At 40.2% G+C, this 18,386-nt stretch overlaps 1 protein-coding gene across 1 annotated transcript in view; it reads left to right on the top strand.

Annotated features, from left to right (window-relative positions):
* LOC110505113 (leucine-rich repeat and immunoglobulin-like domain-containing nogo receptor-interacting protein 2) overlaps positions 1-18,386 on the top strand; it is a 406,552-nt gene that overhangs the window by 65,421 nt on the left and 322,745 nt on the right. The window contains exon 2 of the mRNA XM_021584096.2: positions 10,495-10,572. The gene's annotated coding sequence lies outside the window, so the exon portion shown is untranslated. The remainder of the gene's footprint in view (positions 1-10,494; positions 10,573-18,386) is intronic.

Raw genomic sequence — 18,386 nt, 5'->3', positions numbered from 1 at the left:
CTTTGCTATCATTATCAAAGTTATTTTTGCCGTTGATCTGTTTCTACACTTGAGGGAGATTGCAAGGGTGAAATCCATAATTTAGCATGAATCCCTTTATTTTCTATATAATATTTGGTGGTTGCCTCATTGAAATTGAGAGGGAAGTATTCACATTGCATTTTGTACACAAAGCTCTTCTAGAATTGAAACAGCATGGTTTCTGCAATACATCAATTTACATCATGTGAAATAATTATCAATAAAATATTTGATAATTCCAAATGGAATTGTACAGACGTACATACACTACCCTATGTATTTATTTGGACAGTGGAGCCAAAATGTCTATACACTTCAGCATTTTGGATTTGTGATCAAATGTTTCATATGAGGCGACAGTACAGCATGTCACCTTTTATTTGAGGGTATTTTCATACTTACCGTTTAGAAATGAAAGCACCTTATGTATCTAGTCCCCCATTTGAAGATTCTTTTCCACTGACAACTTCACTAATGGTGTATTATACTAGTCAAAAGTTTAGTGTTTGGTTCCATATTCCTAGCACACAATGACTACATCAAGATTGTGACTCTACAAACTTGGTGGAAGCATTTGCAATTTGTTTTGGTTTTGTTTCAGATTATGTTTTTCACAATAAGAATGGAATGGCGAATAAGGTATTGTGTCAATTTGCAGTCACTTTTATTGTAAATAAGATGTTACCATTATTATGGATAATCATGAACGAATCATGAATATTGATGAGTGAGAAAGTTACAGTCTAACAAAGATCATAACCCCCCCCCCCCAAAAAAAAAAATGCTAACCTCTTTCCACCAATGTCTCTTGATTCAGGCATTGTCCTGTGTCAATTTATGAAAGCTCTGCAACTGTACCTTTCCTTGCCACCACATTCATAGCATTAACGGAATCTGATGTTCTTTTGGACTCTTATTATATGGCCTACATTCTGTCTCAGAAGACGTGGAGCATGATAAAATGTGCCACGGATTCCCAGATGGGAAATGTGACACTGTTTACAAAACCACTCCCGATAATTTATTGAAAAACAGCAGAGATCTCAATTTAAGTTGTCTTCTCCCTGCTAAATCAATTGAAGCTGCCTCCTGTATTGAACCGAATAGCCAAGATATTGTATCATAAGTTTGAAGAAAAGTGTGTATGGCAGATTGTAGCTAGCAGAAAGTGCACTGTAGCTCCATTTTCTTGCATGCTTAACTTTCTGTGTTACACAACTGAACATTCAACTGAACCTCAACCGTGCCATATCTTCATTAACAGAAAGGGCCTGCAAGAAGGAGGCATTGATGTCTGTAGAAACTGCATTGCAATGTCTGTCAGGATTCACAGACTGTTCCAGATGTTGAACTACAGTATGTGACACTAATGCTAACTGAGGCCCTCATACTGTCTCTTGTATACATTCTGGTGGTGACTGCGTCTCCCAAAGGTGAAACTAGCTCTTCTCAGACACACTGGCTTTCAGCTCCATAAATCATTTACTGGCCTTTGGGAAATCCTGAGAAAGTATTAAGAGCAAGACTATCAGACAGCTTCAAAAGGCTCTCGAAGCTCATGTGAGATGGACTTCAATGATTGAGTATTGACTTATTTTTGATTGGGGAGAAGAAGAAAGAAAAAACTTGGCGGCTGGATGCAACCAAGATGACAAAAACAAACTTGAGCGTTAAGTTAGCTCTTAGCCCCGCAGCTACATCAAGGCTACATCGAATACCTCACAGGAAGCCAGTGTGATGAATGTTAGGAGCCTTTTGAAGGCCAGTCCAAAGGCACACCGTCTGAAGTGTTTATTTACCCTTATGATGTGAAAATGTTAAGCCTATTCTCCCCTCCAATGCAGAAAACTCCTTCATTATGAATAAGCATTATCCATGATAAATTACCAATATCTTGTTGAACATGCAGCCTAACAACCACATTGTCTTTAATGGACTATGAGGCGTTGTGTTTTCTTCTGTAGCAACAAAGTTTTCTTCACAACAAATAAACTCCAAAATAGAGTACTATTATGCTTTCATCTGGACCTTTAACCCTAACCTATCCACTATAATTTACCTTGCAAGGCGAAGATGCCGCTCTGGCATAGCTCATATTCTTTGAGGCTCGCAAGCCTCTTCAACGATGAGAAGGTCATATCATAGAGAAAAGAGCTGAAAATACATTAAAAACGACAAAACAGAAAACTGCACAAAAACAACGCAATGCTTCTGTATCGAGCAGTCTGGCTGAATCTGTGGAACAAGAACGCACAATCACATGGGGAGAGGACGAGCAAAACACAATGAGATTTGATGAGCGAGAGAGCAACACAAAGAGAGAACAAGGGGAGTGAAATACAGATAGGGGGAGGAGGGAAAGAAGGGAAGTGGATGGAGGTAAGGCATGCAGTGCCAGAAACGGCAAAGCAGTGCAAAGCTGCTTGGCGTGAGTTAGAAGATGGTGCCTTTGGGGGTGTGAAAACACACCGGGAGACTCGCAAGCTGATTAGCACGCTTGGGGAAAGCCTTTTTGGGGCTGGAATTGCTAGGGGGAAAGAGTCTTTTCCTCCCAACCATCAAGCATACTTTACCCCAGAGTTAAGCCTGTGTATTTTCAATGAGCAATCCTTTTCAATTGACCCCCACTTCAAGTGTTGTATTGGATGGGTCTTTGTGAGACACAGAGTAGGTGAACGGATAATCTCTGCATGTGTGGATGAGGTGTGATCGTGTGGGGGTGCTTTGCTGGTGACACTGTCAGTGATTTATTTAGAATTCAAGGCAAACTTAACATGGCTACCACAGCATTCTGCAGCAATATTCCATCCCATCTAGTTTGCGCTTAGTGGGACTATTGTTTGCTTTTCGAACAGGACAATGACCCAATGCACACCTTCAGGCTCTGTAAGGGCTACTTGACCAAGAAGGAGAGTGATGGAGTGCTGCATCAGGTGACTTGGCCTCCACAATCAGCCGACTTCAACCAAATTGAGATGGTTTGGGATGAGTTGGACCGCAGAGTGAAGGAAAAGCACCCAACAAGTGCTCAGTATGTGGGAAGTCATTCAATACTGTTGGAAAAACATTCCTCATGAATCTGGTTGAGAGAATGCCAAGTGTGCCAAACTGTCATCAAGGCAAACTTTGACTACATCGAATCAAAAATAATTGTTTAACGCTTTTTTTGTTACTACGTTATTCCATATATGTTATTTTTGATGTCTTCACTATTATTCTACAATGTAGAAAATGGTAAAAATAAAGAAAAACCCTTGAATGAGTAGCTGTGTTCAAACTTTTGACTGAGACTGTACATATATATATATATGTGTATATATAGTTTAGAAACCATTGGTCTAGCAGTCTAGGCCGCTGCCTCTGGTGCATATATATTATTTCTGCACACTCTCATCTATATCTCTCTCTATCCAATAAACATACAGACTTAAAAAATAATATATATATACTTTTTTTTAATGTATTGGGCTATGCTCTTTTGTGGCTGAATTTATATGTGTAACGGTTTTCTTTAGGCGAAGTAGAGTCGGACCAAAATGCAGCGTGGTTGTTATTCATGTTTTTTTTAATGAAGGAAAACTATACATGAATAAACTACAAAACAATGAAATGTGAAAACCTAAACAGTCCTATCTGGTGCAAACACAGAGACAGGAACAATCACCCACAAACACACAGTGAAACCCAGGCTACCTAAATATGGTTCCCAATCAGAGACAATGACTAACACCTGCCTCTGATTGAGAACCATATCAGGCCAGACATAGAAATAGACAAACAAGACATCCAACATAGAATGCCCACCCAGCTCACATCCTGACCAACACTAAAACAAGGAAAACACACACGAACGATGGTCAGAACGTGACAATATGTAGATGGTATCCAAATCGATAGAGTACAGCAAGTATGGAATCAGTTAACATTATGGTCGATTAAAAATGCAGTATTTGATGGGAAAATCCAACAACCTTGTTGTTGCAAGCATCACAGTCCAGCCATCTGAGCTCCCTGAACCACCAACCTCCTCCTCAGCCAAATGAAAGCCTCACAATCTGGGCCACTACAAGGGGAAGACAGGGGCGAACTCTCTCCACTGAGCTTTCTCCACAGAGGGACAGAGTCAGTGAAGAGTGAAGATCTCAATCTTAGGGCACTGCCATTACAGTGTCAGTCTGGCAGCCTGGTGTGTGTGTGTGTGTGTGTTCGTATATTTGTGTGTGTGTGTTGGGTTTCATGTTAGACTAGTGAGTAATGCTGACCTTGGTTTACCTCTCAGGATTCCATTTTGGACGTCCGCCTACCCCCAACCATTGCAGACTCCCACCTTCCCCTCATCCATCCTTCCCTTCCTCCCTTTATCTATCCCCCTTTCTTGGGGATGAGAGTGGGGCCAGACTAAGCCAACGGCTGTGGTAAAGAAGTCAGGCATCTTTGTGTCCCTCCACCTGTGCCAAGCCACAGTAGTCTGCAGGCTCTAACCTCTGCACGCTACCATTTTAAAGGCGTAGGGATACGCTACCAACTACTACATCCAGTCATTAAAAGGCTTGTGCCAGAAAGCCTCTGCTCTATTTGACTTTCCCTGTCATACGAATTTCTGCTGGCTCGTAACTTTCCGGGCAACAGTGAAAGCAAGCTAATTTTAATGCATGCGACTGTCAAAAAGATTCCCCATTTTATATTTTCAGTGAGAGGTTATTGTGCTTTTCCCTTCATTTCAGACGCAACATGATAAAACATAAGAGACGTGCTTATGTCGGGGTGGGAAAAAGCTGCCAAGTACGATACAAAAAAGAGGAGATCAATGGCGATATCACTGTCAGATATTCAAAACAGTTTACCATTAATGAGAGCACGACACTCTACGACTTTGCCACCATAATAACATTTGCTGTGAAGGAAATGACAAGGTAACATCTAGAGTTGCTAGATGCAGGAGAATTGCCAGTAGATAATATATTCTAGCTAGTTTCCAAAACACAGATTAAGCCCAGATGCCTGGACTTCTCAGCCCATATGCTTTTCAGTCCACGATTAGGCTTAATATGGGTCAGGGTTAATATGGGTCTATGGGGGTAACGTTACTAAACCAGTTCAGATGAAGTGTCAACTTCAAATCACATTGAAAAATCTCCAGCACAATAACAGTGTGTCATAAATTGAATTACCACAACAATTCATTGAAAAACGTTAGAATGACAAACCAAATAAATATGTAGGCTACAGCAGCCTAGAGGTAGGCAAATTGTGTTTTTCCCCCTGTCGTCTCTCTGGCGGTGGCGAGAATGATTAAGAACTGTAGGCTACATGTGTGCACTGCGGAGGCCCGTTGGATGCTTGACAAAAAATTCCCTTTTTGCCTTGATGTTCATAAAACTCCACCAACCCCATCTTGCGCTGTGGAACCCAATATGATACAGTGCCTTGCGAAAGTATTCGGCCCCCTTGAACTTTGCAACCTTTTGCCACATTTCAGGCTTCAAACATAAAGATATAAAACTGTATTTTTTTGTGAAGAATCAACAACAAGTGGGACACAATTATGAAGTGGAACGACATTTATTGGATATTTCAAACTTTTTTAACAAATCAAAAACTGAACAATTGGGCGTGCAAAATTATTCAGCCCCTTTACTTTCAGTGCAGCAAACTCTCTCCAGAAGTTCAGTGAGGATCTCTGAATGATCCAATGTTGACCTAAATGACTAATGATGATAAATACAATCCACCTGTGTGTAATCAAGTCTCCGTATAAATGCACCTGCACTGTGATAGTCTCAGAGGTCCGTTAAAAGCGCAGAGAGCATCATGAAGAACAAGGAACACACCAGGCAGGTCCGAGATACTGTTGTGAAGAAGTTTAAAGCCGGATTTGGATACAAAAAGTTTTCCCAAGCTTTAAACATCCCAAGGAGCACTGTGCAAGCGATAATATTGAAATGGAAGGAGTATCAGACCACTGCAAATCTACCAAGACCTGGCCGTCCCTCTAAACTTTCAGCTCATACAAGGAGAAGACTGATCAGAGATGCAGCCAAGAGGCCCATGATCACTCTGGATGAACTGCAGAGATCTACAGCTGAGGTGGGAGACTCTGTCCATAGGACAACAATCAGTCGTATATTGCACAAATCTGGCCTTTATGGAAGTGGCAAGAAGAAAGCCATTTCTTAAAGATATCCATAAAAAGTGTTGGTTAAAGTTTGCCACAAGCCACCTGGGAGACACACCAAACATGTGGAAGAAGGTGCTCTGGTCAGATGAAACCAAAATTGAACTTTTTGGCAACAATGCAAAACGTTATGTTTGGCGTAAAAGCAAAACAGCTCAACACCCTGAACACACCATCCCCACTGTCATGGTGGTGGCAGCATCATGGTTTGGGCTTGCTTTTCTTCAGCAGGGACAGGGAAGATGGTTAAAATTGATGGGAAGATGGATGGAGCCAAATACAGGACCATTCTGGAAGAAAACCTGATGGAGTCTGCAAAAGACCTGAGACTGGGACGGAGATTTGTCTTCCAACAAGACAATGATCCAAAACATAAAGCAAAGTCTCTCGATGTGCAAAACTGATAGAGACATACCCCTAGCGACTTACAGCTGTAATCGCAGAAAAAGGTGGCGCTACAAAGTATTAACCTAAGGGGGCTGAATAATTTTGCACGCCCAATTTTTCAGTTTTTGATTTGTTAAAAAAGTTTGAAATATCCAATAAATGTCGTTCTACTTCATGATTGTGTCCCACTTGTTGTTGATTCTTCACAAAAAAATACAGTTTTATATCTTTATGTTTGAAGCCTGAAATGTGGCAAAAGGTCGCAAAGTTCAAGGGGGCCGAATACTTTCGCAAGGCACTGTATGTGACCACCTGGTTACTGCAAAACTATTCTGCCGAGGACACCAAAACCAGAGTGTCCACCACAAATCCCAAGAGCCTGACCGTCTCTAGAAGTTGCTATAGCCCTGCTTTGGATATTTAGAATATATTGGCCATTGGCCATATAGAATATATTGGCCCCAAACGTCAGTGTTTCCATTCAAATGGTACCAAGAATATATATATCCCGGCTTCTGGGCCTGAGTAACAGGCAGTTTACTTTGGGAACGTCATTTATCCGAACTTCCGAACACTGTCCCCTAGCCCTAAGAGGTTTTAAGGAGCCTTTTGGTCCTAGACTTGGCACTCCGGTACTGCTTGCCATGCGGTAGCAGAGAGAACAGTCTATGACCTGTGTGACTGGAGTCTTTGACCATTTTTTGGGCCTTACTTTGACACAGCCTAGTATATAGGTCCTGGATGTCAGGAAGCTTGGCCCCAGTGATGTATTGAAAGCTTGATTTCATGGCTATTTTAAAACAAATTTCCTGCAATTTTACTTAGTAATGATTTATGTTCAATACTTGGTCAATTGATTTGATGATTAAATCTAAGCAAGTAAATTATATGAATTGATAGTTCCCCTATCTGTTTTATTTTATTCTGTAATGGGCTCAAAGTGGAGCAGTGGTCTAAGGCACTGCATCTTAGTGCTAGAGGAGTCACTAAAGACACCCTGGTTTGATTCCAGGCTGTATCACAACTGGCCGTGATTGGGAGTCCAATAGAGCGGCGCACAATTGGCCCGGTGTCGTCTGGGTTGGCATTCATTGTAAATAAGAATTTGTTGTTAACTGAATTGCCAAGTTAAATAAAGGTTAAATAAAAAATAGGGTATATTGTAACCATGTGTGTAAGCAAATCAAAGTTGATTTAGCGTTATCCTTTAAAAAACATCAATGGGTGTTCCAATCATTTAAAATAACATTCCTTAAATCTGTTTCTTATTTCTAATAGTCCTACTCATCACTATAATATTTAGAAATAGAAAATGACCAGTTCTCACAATGGTGCTTGTTTAGTAAAGTTAGATCAAAACTGAATCAATATCTTGTAAGATCACAAAGCAATTAATTTGTATTTTGCATAACATAACCAAATATAATGTCCTAGCATAGCAGGCCTATAACTTTACTGTTACACCAAAAACACCTGCTAATTTCCAATGCAATTTTAGGATAGTTAGCTGAAATTGAAAAGCCAACAGAAAATCACATGCGCCAAAGCTCAACAGAGCCTCTAGGCAGGATATACAGTGCATTTGGAAAGTATTCAGACCCCTTCCCTTTTCCACATGTTGTTACGTTACAGCCTTATTCTAAAATTGATTAAATCCATTTTTTCCCTCATCAATCTACACACAATACCCCATAATGACAAAGTGAAAACAGGTTTTTAGACTTAAAAAAAAAAATGTATTAATATTTAAAAAGAGTAATACCTTATTTACATAGGTATTGAGCCCCTTTGCTATTGAGCTCAGGTGCATCCTGTTTCCATTGATCATCCTAGAGATGTTTCTACAACTTGATTGGAGCCCACCTATGGTAAATTCAATTGATTGGACATGATAAGGAAAAGCACACACCTGTCCATATAAGGTCCCACAGTTGACAGTGCATGTCAGAGCAAAAACCAAGCCATGAGGTCAAAGAAATGGACCGTAGAGCTCAGAGACAGGATGGTGTAGAAGCACAGATTTGGGGAAGGGTACCAAAAAAATGTCTACAGCATTGAAGGTCCCTAGGAACACAGTGGCCTCCATCTTTCTTAAATGGAAGAAGTTTGCAACCATCAAACCACTTCCTAGTGTTGGCTGCCCGGTCAAACTGAGCAATCGGGGGAGAAGTGCATTGGTCAGTGAGGTGACCAAGAACCGGATGGTCACTCTGACAGAGCTTCAGAGTTCTTCTGTGGAGATTGTAGAACCTTCCAGAAGGACAACCATTTCTGCAGCATTCCACCAATCAGGCCTTTATGGTAGAGTGGCCGGACGGATGTCACACCTCAGTAAAAGGAACATGACAGCCTGTGTAAAACAAGATTATATGGCCTGATGAAACCAAGATTGGCCTGAATTCCAAGAGTAATGTCTGGAGGAAACCTGGCACCATCCCTACAGTGAAGCATGGTGGTGGCAGCATCATGCTGTGGGAATCTTTTTCAGTGACAGGGACTGGGAAACTAGTCAGGAGTACAGAGAGATCCTTGATGAAAGCATGCTCCAGAGCGCTCAGGACCTCAGGCCAGTGCGATGGTTCACGCTCCCCATCCAACCTGACAGAGGTTGAGATGATCTGCAGGGAAGAATTCCAAATAGAGAAACTTTCCAATACAGGTGTGCCAAGCTTGTAGCGTAATTCCCAAGAAGACTGAAGGCTGTAATCGCAGCCAAAGGTGCTTCTGAGTAAAGGGTCTGAAATCTTACTGTATGTAAATATGATGTTTCAGATTTTTTTTAATACATTTGCCGAAATTTAAACAAAAACTGTTTTTGCTTTGTCATTATGGGGTATTGTGTGTAGATTGATGAGGGGGGGGGGGACTATTTAATCAATTTTAGAATAAGGCTGTAACGTTAAAAAAAAATGTAGAAAAAGTCAGAGGGGTCTGATCACTTTCCAAATGTAGTGTATGCTTTGATTGAAACAAAATACGAGAAAGGCTAATAGTTTGTTAACACCATCTGCACTCATTTGCTCACGAAACAGTAATTCAAGAAGATCGATCAAAATGCATAGGCTATTCCCATGAAACTGATTGAGATCAATCAAATGATTGGCATGCAGATGTTTCACCAGTAAAACGTGAATCATTATCATTCCCTATTGCCAGTGATGGCCTATTTTGAAATTAGGTACGCCTAATTTGGTGTTATGAGGGTATTAAAAATACAACATTTTCTTGAGACAATATGTGTGGGCATAGGCAGATGTTGCAATTGGAGGATGCATTTGATGCCTATTCTATACAGGGCTCTCCAATCCTGTTCCTGTAGAGCTACCATCCTGTAGTTTTTCATTCTAACCTTAACCTAGCAAACCTTATATCTAATAATTAGCTGGTTTATAAAACAAATCAGATTCGTTACAACTGGGGTTGGAGTGAAACCCTACAGGGTGGTAGCGCTCTAGCAAAAGGGTTGGAGAGCTCTGTAATGAGAGGCTATTCAATAGGCTACATCTGTCGGTACACACTTTGATTGTGGAAATGATGATGTCAATAAAAACAAATAGCAGTACTACACCACTGGTGGAACCAAAAGTATCTAATTTTTGGTTTGAAATTGAAATCTCTTTTAAACCTCCTAAATTAACCTGTTTGTTTCATACTAATTCTGCTATTTAGTTCACTTCATTGCAAACTCTGCAGGAGGCTCCTCTTTACATTGTTCACATCACAATCTCCGTCTTTTAAGAAATAATGGTTTTCGAGAGAAGTTGCTAGATAGTGGCTAGACACTGTTGGAATGACTTAGTGACCATTGGGCTGACAGGCTAAATCTCTGTGAAGCTCTGCGTCCAAAATCCTAACCGTTAACGATATCCTGATGCTAACTCTGCCCTTCTCTCTCTCTCACTGCCTTTCAGACTGACTGTTCCATGGCCCCTCATCTTCTGTCTTCTTAGCCGGAAAATAACCATGTAGTCTGAACATCTTCTGATATGGTAAGTTGCTACAGTTTGTCAGTGTAATGGAGGCCGAAATGTAAGGGCTAAAGCGGCAGAATTCATGCTAGGATAACGTATTACATATTTTGATAGCCACGTTTGCTCTGACTATTCATCCTTAGCTTCATGACCCTACAAAAAAAAGAAAAGTTTAATCATAGACGATGTACATTATTGGCCATGGCCACTGAATATTATTTTAAACAGAGAAAAATATATTTTTTTTCACTTGGTATCAACGATTAAGGGGGAGGACGCGTGATATAGTCAACGTCGAATTAAAAGCAACTTCAATCAGTTTTGGAACTGTGACATGGAGAAAAGTACCACTGCCTTCCCTGTTTGAGCTCAGTCTGGATCAGTCTGTCTGATCTGGGGTTGGTACTTGTACACAGACGCATCACACGGGAAGAAAAGGGAAAAGCAGTGGTTGGCTTTCCAAAATGTGCAAGTGTGTTCTTCACAGATTCAAATACTAATACATGTATATGCATTCTAACAGTGGAAGCACTTTTAAAAAATTACACAGCCTTGACATCCACATGTCAAATTTGCATTATCAAGAGATCAGATGAAAACAAAGGAAAAGACTGAAATGCAATGTACAGTAGAGCCCGCAATGCAATACATTTGAAAGACTGAACTACAACGAAATCCAATGCATTTGAGGAACTGAAATGCAATGCATCTCTTTAAAGCCATCGAGCCCTAGGTTATCAATTTGTATACAACATGCAAAAATAAGGCACAAATGCAATGGCATGCATCGTGTTATGTTTGTTACCATATTCAGCCATTGACAATTTTCATGATTTGAAAGAAGAGGTCATCAACATAAAAGGTTTCAAATGTTTTTCATATGATTATCACTGACAGTTTCAGCATTAGTATGTCTTCAATGTCAATTGTCAGTATAAATGATTTGATTGTAGCAATACTGGGTTACATCAATGACACATATAACAAATAATATCAGATATGATCAGTGTTCCCGGGAAAATAGCACACAGTGGATTTGTCATTCTACTGCAGTAGTCTTAAAACGGAGGCAGAATAATTCATTGCTGGAGGGCTTAAGCATCAGGACACAGCGGTGACTCTAGGTGAATAGGGCCCCAGGGCCCTTCTTTTTTTTTATTACTCAAACCCAATACAAATCCTCCCATTATGTGCAACAAGATAACAGCTGACCAGAGGCCTGTGCCAATCAGGCTGCCCAATCCCACCCATTCTATGTTCCCAAATTGTAATGGGAATGGTAGGACATTGCACATTGGAACAGAGACTCTGGCACAGCACAGAGCCAATTATTTCTATAGCCAGAGCTAAACTCTTTCTTGTTCTATGTTTATATTGGCGTCAAAGAGTAAGAAAGCCACTGATTATACAATAATAATACTGTGGTTTCTTTACACGGATGACTGCATTATGCAGGGGTGTTTTTACATTAGGCACAGGCAACAAAACCTGGAATAATAAACCAGTTGGTGCTCTGAAGCACTGTTTTAATTGTATTGCTCTACCTCCTTATAAAATAGGAAAAATAACTCTGCAAAGAGAGTTTGTCACAAAACTGAATTCCCTGAATCAATGTTACAGGCTCAGTGCTATAAATCCATCGATGACAGTAAACATGACGTACATGCACCAACAGTAATTCTTGTTTACTTATTTTCTATGTTTTTAACAAAAAGATATCTGTAGTCATATGAAGTTTGCTTTCTGAAATACAAATGGATGTGCCCTGTAAAAGATGAATGACTAAAATTGGAGCATGGGTCTCCTTTGATGAAGTCAATGGCAAATACATATTTTTTGAGGAAAACCCAATGTTTCCTCGGATAAAATTCTACATCCACTCTGTTGTTTGAAATATAACAGTGTCTGGTTTGCTTTCGGGGAACAACTATACAATAAGACAACCGCATTGCTTGAGTGTATACTATGCCTACGGAGTATGCATATCCTAAACCCCAACATAGATATTTATCTGCCACGGTAAACTGCTAATCACATATTTGTAAATATTCCTTCATCATCTTTTTTTCTTTTGTGAAGGAATGTGGTAAGGCGACAGCAACACCATTGGTAATCAGCAGGCGTACTCCTGTTTGAAAACAAGATAAAGCCTTTGAGGAGACCGTTGAATACGACAATAATCACAAAAGGACGGGCGGCCCTGCCGCAGCTTAACCTCAACATTATGGCAAATGCTGCTGGGAAATCTCCCCCTTAATGCCCCTCTCTAGCATCCTCCTCTTGTGGAGATGGAAGCTTGGAAGCTCTGGTAAAAAAAAAAAGAAGAAGCTTCTTACTACCTTAGAAGACCCTGAAAACCTCTACAGTTTTGTCTGAGCCTCTCTGAGTCGAATAAGCAAATATAGCAGCTCACGCTATATACCAATGAGCAATATTCAATGGGGTATTATTATATCACAGTCAGACAGCTTTGCCTATTATTAGTAATATGGTTATTAGAATATCATATTTGTGGCACTCTGCAGTAGATAGTAATTTCTATTAATTTTACCTGAGTCTATTTACATGCAATATTACAGGAAATGCACATCTCCTGCCATCACAAGAAAGAAAACTATTGTTAATAATGTATTACATTTCTGTAGCACTTTTCATAGAATCTCAAAGTGCTTTAAGAGCAAAAGAACAAACAAGCAATATATCATGACAGGCCAACCAATAGAGGCCAAGTCTATGAAAGCTGTTAATCTCACTTTTACAGTATGTCAGTAAACAATTCTACTAAATCCACTGCCTTTGGATTGTTTGCTTTTCTCTTAGCGGGCTTCCTAGTGTTGCTACTTTTCTTGGTAGCATCAGTTATTCGATGTTTATTTGTTTCTCTGAGCAAATTGATGTCAACTGTCCACTATCAATTAATTCATCCTGACAATAGGTTGCGGTGAGCAACTAATGACACCAAATATAGAAACTGCCAAAAAACTATTGAAAGTCAACTCCTGTACTGTTTGAATAAGACATATATTATAAATTCCTTAAAATGAATATTGACTCAAGAGCAGGGCCATCTGGCTTGTCTTTTTTTGTACCATCATCTTTAAAATGCAAGAGAAAGGCCATAATGTATTATTCATCCCAGGCGGAATTTACATTTTGGCCACTAGATGGCAGCAGTGCATGTGCACAGTTTTAGACTGATCCAATGAACTATTGCATTTATGTTCAAAATGTTGTATCAAGACTGCCCGAATGTGCCTAATTGGTTTATTAATATATTTCCAAGTTCATAACTGTTCACTCTCCTTAAACAATAGCATGGCATTATTTCACTGTAATAGCTACAGTTACTTGGACAGTGCAGTTAGATTAACAAGAATTTAAGCTTTCTGCCTATATCAGACATGTCTATGTCTTGGGAAATGTTGATGTTACTTACAACCTCATGCTAATTAAATTAGCCTACATTAGCTCAACCATCCCGCGGGGGATCCAGCGATCCTGTAGAGGTTTTAAATGATATTTATCTAAGTATTATGGATTTCCTGAAAATAAAATAAAGTGTTTCATATCACAGCACACATGTTTTTCATTGAAGATCTTAATTAGATATACAATGGTAGCCAATAGTCAGGTATCTCAGTATAGCGCCTATCAACAACTGTTGTCTGAATAGACATTGACAACTATGTTCAACTCTTTACTGTTGGAAAAGTGACCCATGTGATTGAAATGAGTAGTCAATACCATACATCTTTCCACATGCACGTATGGCCCAACCAGTTAGTTCAATGGGGCGGCAGGTAGCCTAGTGGTTAGAGCATTGGGCCAGAAACCGAAAGGTTGCTAGATTGAATCCCTGAGCTGACAAGGTAAAAATTAGTCTTTCTGCAAGGCAGGCCGTCATTGTAAATAAAAATTTGTTCTTACCTGATTTGCCTAGTTAAATAAAAGAAATGAAGACAGATTTCATTGGGATTGAAGATAATGTGAAAGGTGATTGTTGAATATAAAGAGCAGTGTGTTCCCTTATGGTTCTGTTCAGTAGAAAGTGGACTGGAAAAAAACCTTGTATTTGCTTTAGGTATAGACTCCAAAGCAATGAACAAATGGTAAGGCTACAGGAGACGTCTGGAGACAATAATTTCTTCTTATACCAAACACTATGGGCTAAATGTTCAACGCAGGCTGCAGCAGGAGGAATAGGTTGCAAATGGAGCACTCTGAGGACAAGTAGGTGACAAATTCTTAGTGACAGTCGGAACATTTGAACCACGCACAAACACACATTACTTTTTAATGTATTTTACATTTGTGTGACTGTCCTTGTCTATAAGTGTATCAGTGTTTTGTAACTTGCCATATTTTTTTGTTTTTTTTGTGGACTCCAGGAAGAGTAGCTGAGGCTTCTGCAAAAGCTAATGGGGATCAAATAAACAAATATACCACATTGTAGAAACAAAATTATAAAAGAATCATGCACTACATGCATTGGAGGAAGAAAAATTGCATTTTTGCGAAAAAACCGGTCATTATGAATTCAGTATACATCAGGTCGTAATTTACATTGAACGTTGAGAAAAAAATGGGAAAAAAGTCCACCAGATTGTATGTTTCACCATGGATTTTTCAGGCCGCTGTTTTCTCCACCCAATTAGGGAACATTACCTGGAGCGGTTCCCACATGAATGTTTGAAGAGCGGGGGCCTTCCAATACTACATTAGAGCCCCCCCCCCCCCCCCCCCCCCTCCTCATCGCTCTACAACACATGTGCACTAACACTACACCACCTGCATTCAGGAGAGGGAGAAGGGAAAAACATGCCGTGTTGATCTCTGGCGTTTTTCTAATTGACCACTAATTACCTAGTCAAAACCTAGCCACTCCAATCAGTTCACCAGAGGGCATATTTTAGGTCAGTCATCATTCATGGAGTAACAGTATGTGGTTATCAATCATTAAAACATTGTTTTGCTAATCTTACACTAATGCTCATCAATCATGTTTTCCCCCAAGAAAAGAATGTGCAGAAAACGAAGGTGAAGGGCATTGATTGGTCTCAAGGCCCAGAGCTGAGGGTCTATCCATCTGTGTTTTCCTTCTGTTTTCTCCTCAACCCTAACGTCGCCAGGCAACATATTAATAATGAAATAATTTTTGCCACTGACATGTTTTCCTCTCTCTCTCTACATGTTTTCGTCTCTCTCTCTCTCTCTCTCTCTCTCTCCAATTTTCAAGAGGACGCTCATCAAACAAAGCTTTTCCTCTCCATTTCTGAATTCTTTAGACTCACATTCAAGACTACAGTGCACATTGTAGCTGTAGTGTGCTTCCTTACAACTATGATGAGTCATTAAAAGAAGGAAGTTCAGACTGGTGTTTCTCCTCAACAACCTGAACTGTGACTGTTCCACATGTGCTGATCACAGCCAAAATGTTAACAGTCCTTATTGAAATTCAGGAGTAAAACCCACATGTAGCCCAGCTAGCCAGGCACTGAGATAAAAACATACTGCGCCTAAACTATCTTTGTCCTCATGAGAGTAAACAATATATTTTCCTTTTGTGAACGACCGGCAATATTAATAGCATGACTGTCCTTCACTTTTACTGGATGCACTTCCTGTGCTCGACTCCGACAGTCAGACAACGACTCTTCTCAGCTCTTGTAATTGAACAGGAGACATTTTTCCTCTCTCTCTCTTCCTTCTCCGTCAGGTGACACTGTCCTCAATTTAACCCCGTAGAGTCGATGTCCACACCCCCACGGAAATCGAGTTAGCATAATAATACGTTAAAATCCGTCCCAATCAAAATCCGTCAGTTTAAGCTAAATGTATATTTATTTGTTTGCGTTGGATGCATCTCAATCCACAGCATCCGCAGATGTCGCACTTCCGCATCTGCGGGGAAAGTTGACAGCTAGAGGTATGTTCGTCAGACCATGAGATATCCTGAAAATCTCTTCTCACAAAATCGTCAGTGGCGTCCAAACGGTTTGGCCTACAGACTATTATGACCCCCTCTATGTTGATTGTTTTGGTCTAGGATGCCCACAGGCCTCACAAGACTTGTCTGAAGGTCCCCTGGTACCAATTGAGTGCCAATAATAAGGGGGTAAATACACCAACAACAAATAATCCTGATGTTTCGTATATTACTCTCATATATAGGACAGACACGTCCTTCATTTTTTTGTGTGGAACTATCTGTCGTTCCATTTAGTCAATCTGTTATTCATTGCATTTACATGTGCTAACAGCAGTAAGGCCAAATAAACATTTTCATCCACATTTTTTTCGATCTTTTTTTGTACTTCAAGGGGTCTTAAAATTTCCAGATCAAATGACAAAATTATCCTTGGTATGAGCTTCTTAAATTGCCTTCGCATATTGGCCAGTAAATAAAACAAAATGTGAGCCCCACCATTTTCTCACACTCTACACTCCAAAAAACAATTGTTGAATTACTGTAAATGCAGTCTTAGGTAGGATCATTATCATAATATCCATTTGATCCAATGATCCAGGTCTTTGCCATCTTTAAGCCTTGGGGTATTCTTCCATATCCCTGATAGTTTAATGAAATTCATTATTTGCTTAAGCAGTCGCCTCACCTAGTCTCCCGTTAGTGACTAACTTGCTGATTGAACTGTAATGCCTTATTAACTTGGTGTGTGCCTTAATTCCTTAATTACATGGCTCCCAAAGACTCAAGGGCAAGATCCCCACCCTACACACCTCGCCAGATGGGGAGGTGGTGTCATTTCGCTGTGTCCCTATCCTTCAACTTCCCTAGGCTGCAAACTGGCTTTCAAGGGGGTTCTTTGTTCTATCCCGGTGTGTTATTGGTCCTGACTGAGCCAAATAAACAGATGGGATCCTCCATCGTCTGCTGAAAATCATATGACAGAATGCCAAAACACATTAAATAGGTGCCGATTACACTCGCTGATTTGAAAACATAACGAGGGTCAATGAGGTCGGTTGTCATAGCAGTGTGGCATCTCCAGTAGAGCATTCAAAAAATGAAGAAGTGAAAGAGAGGAGGAGAGAGTGAGGTGCCACAGAGTGAGTGAGTTGTGTAACTTGGCCCCATCCATTATGTAACAAAAGGACTCCTAGCAGCTCTGTTCTTAAGCAAAGCCTGATTAAGCCCAGGTCTATGGCATGAGGAGGGACTTAAAAAGGCTGTTTTCTAGAGGGCTGGGCTAATCAATATTGACAAGTGTTCCTCAAAGAGAGTAGGAGTGATTCATGTTTCAAAGTGATTAAATTGCCCATGCTACACGGCTACGCTCTTCTCTGTTTGAAGAGAACCCTTTGACTAGAATGTCTCACTGAAGTCTCTGCCTCAAAAGATGAACTTGTGTTGTTGTCCCCGGCTGAATTTGTTATCTTCTCTCTGCCGCTGTCGTGCATCAAGATGAATTGTCCAGCGTAGAAGGTAGATGTGATAATAAAGCGCTTCTTTTATATATTTTGTGCGAACAGTGCAATTTGTACTTAGGCTTTCAATAAAGAGGGAGTCCTTAAATTTTACTTAGAGACAGGTTTCTACTGCCTAGGGCACAGGCAAAGTGCTAACAATAAGATTAAGATAGCCGGTCCTGAGTTCTAATCTTCAAGAAAAATCCAGCTTTTTATCAAAGTGGATTTACTGTTTTCCTAGTGTGAAGCGTCTGTATATGGTGGTAAAAGCTCCTCTGCTATAGGAGGCAAATGAAATGAGAAACTCAAAGCCCCACTGTGCTACCAAGGTGGATAATAACAACTGGGGGTTCAGACACAGGTGGGAGAACACTGACAGAAAATGACACAATTGCAGCCCTAAA

This window comes from Oncorhynchus mykiss, chromosome 31 (genome assembly GCF_013265735.2).
Source record: "Oncorhynchus mykiss isolate Arlee chromosome 31, USDA_OmykA_1.1, whole genome shotgun sequence".
In the NCBI taxonomy this organism is placed as follows: Eukaryota; Metazoa; Chordata; class Actinopteri; order Salmoniformes; family Salmonidae; genus Oncorhynchus; species Oncorhynchus mykiss.
Note: the sequence above shows the minus strand (reverse complement) of the source record. Positions and strands in the feature narration are given on the sequence as shown.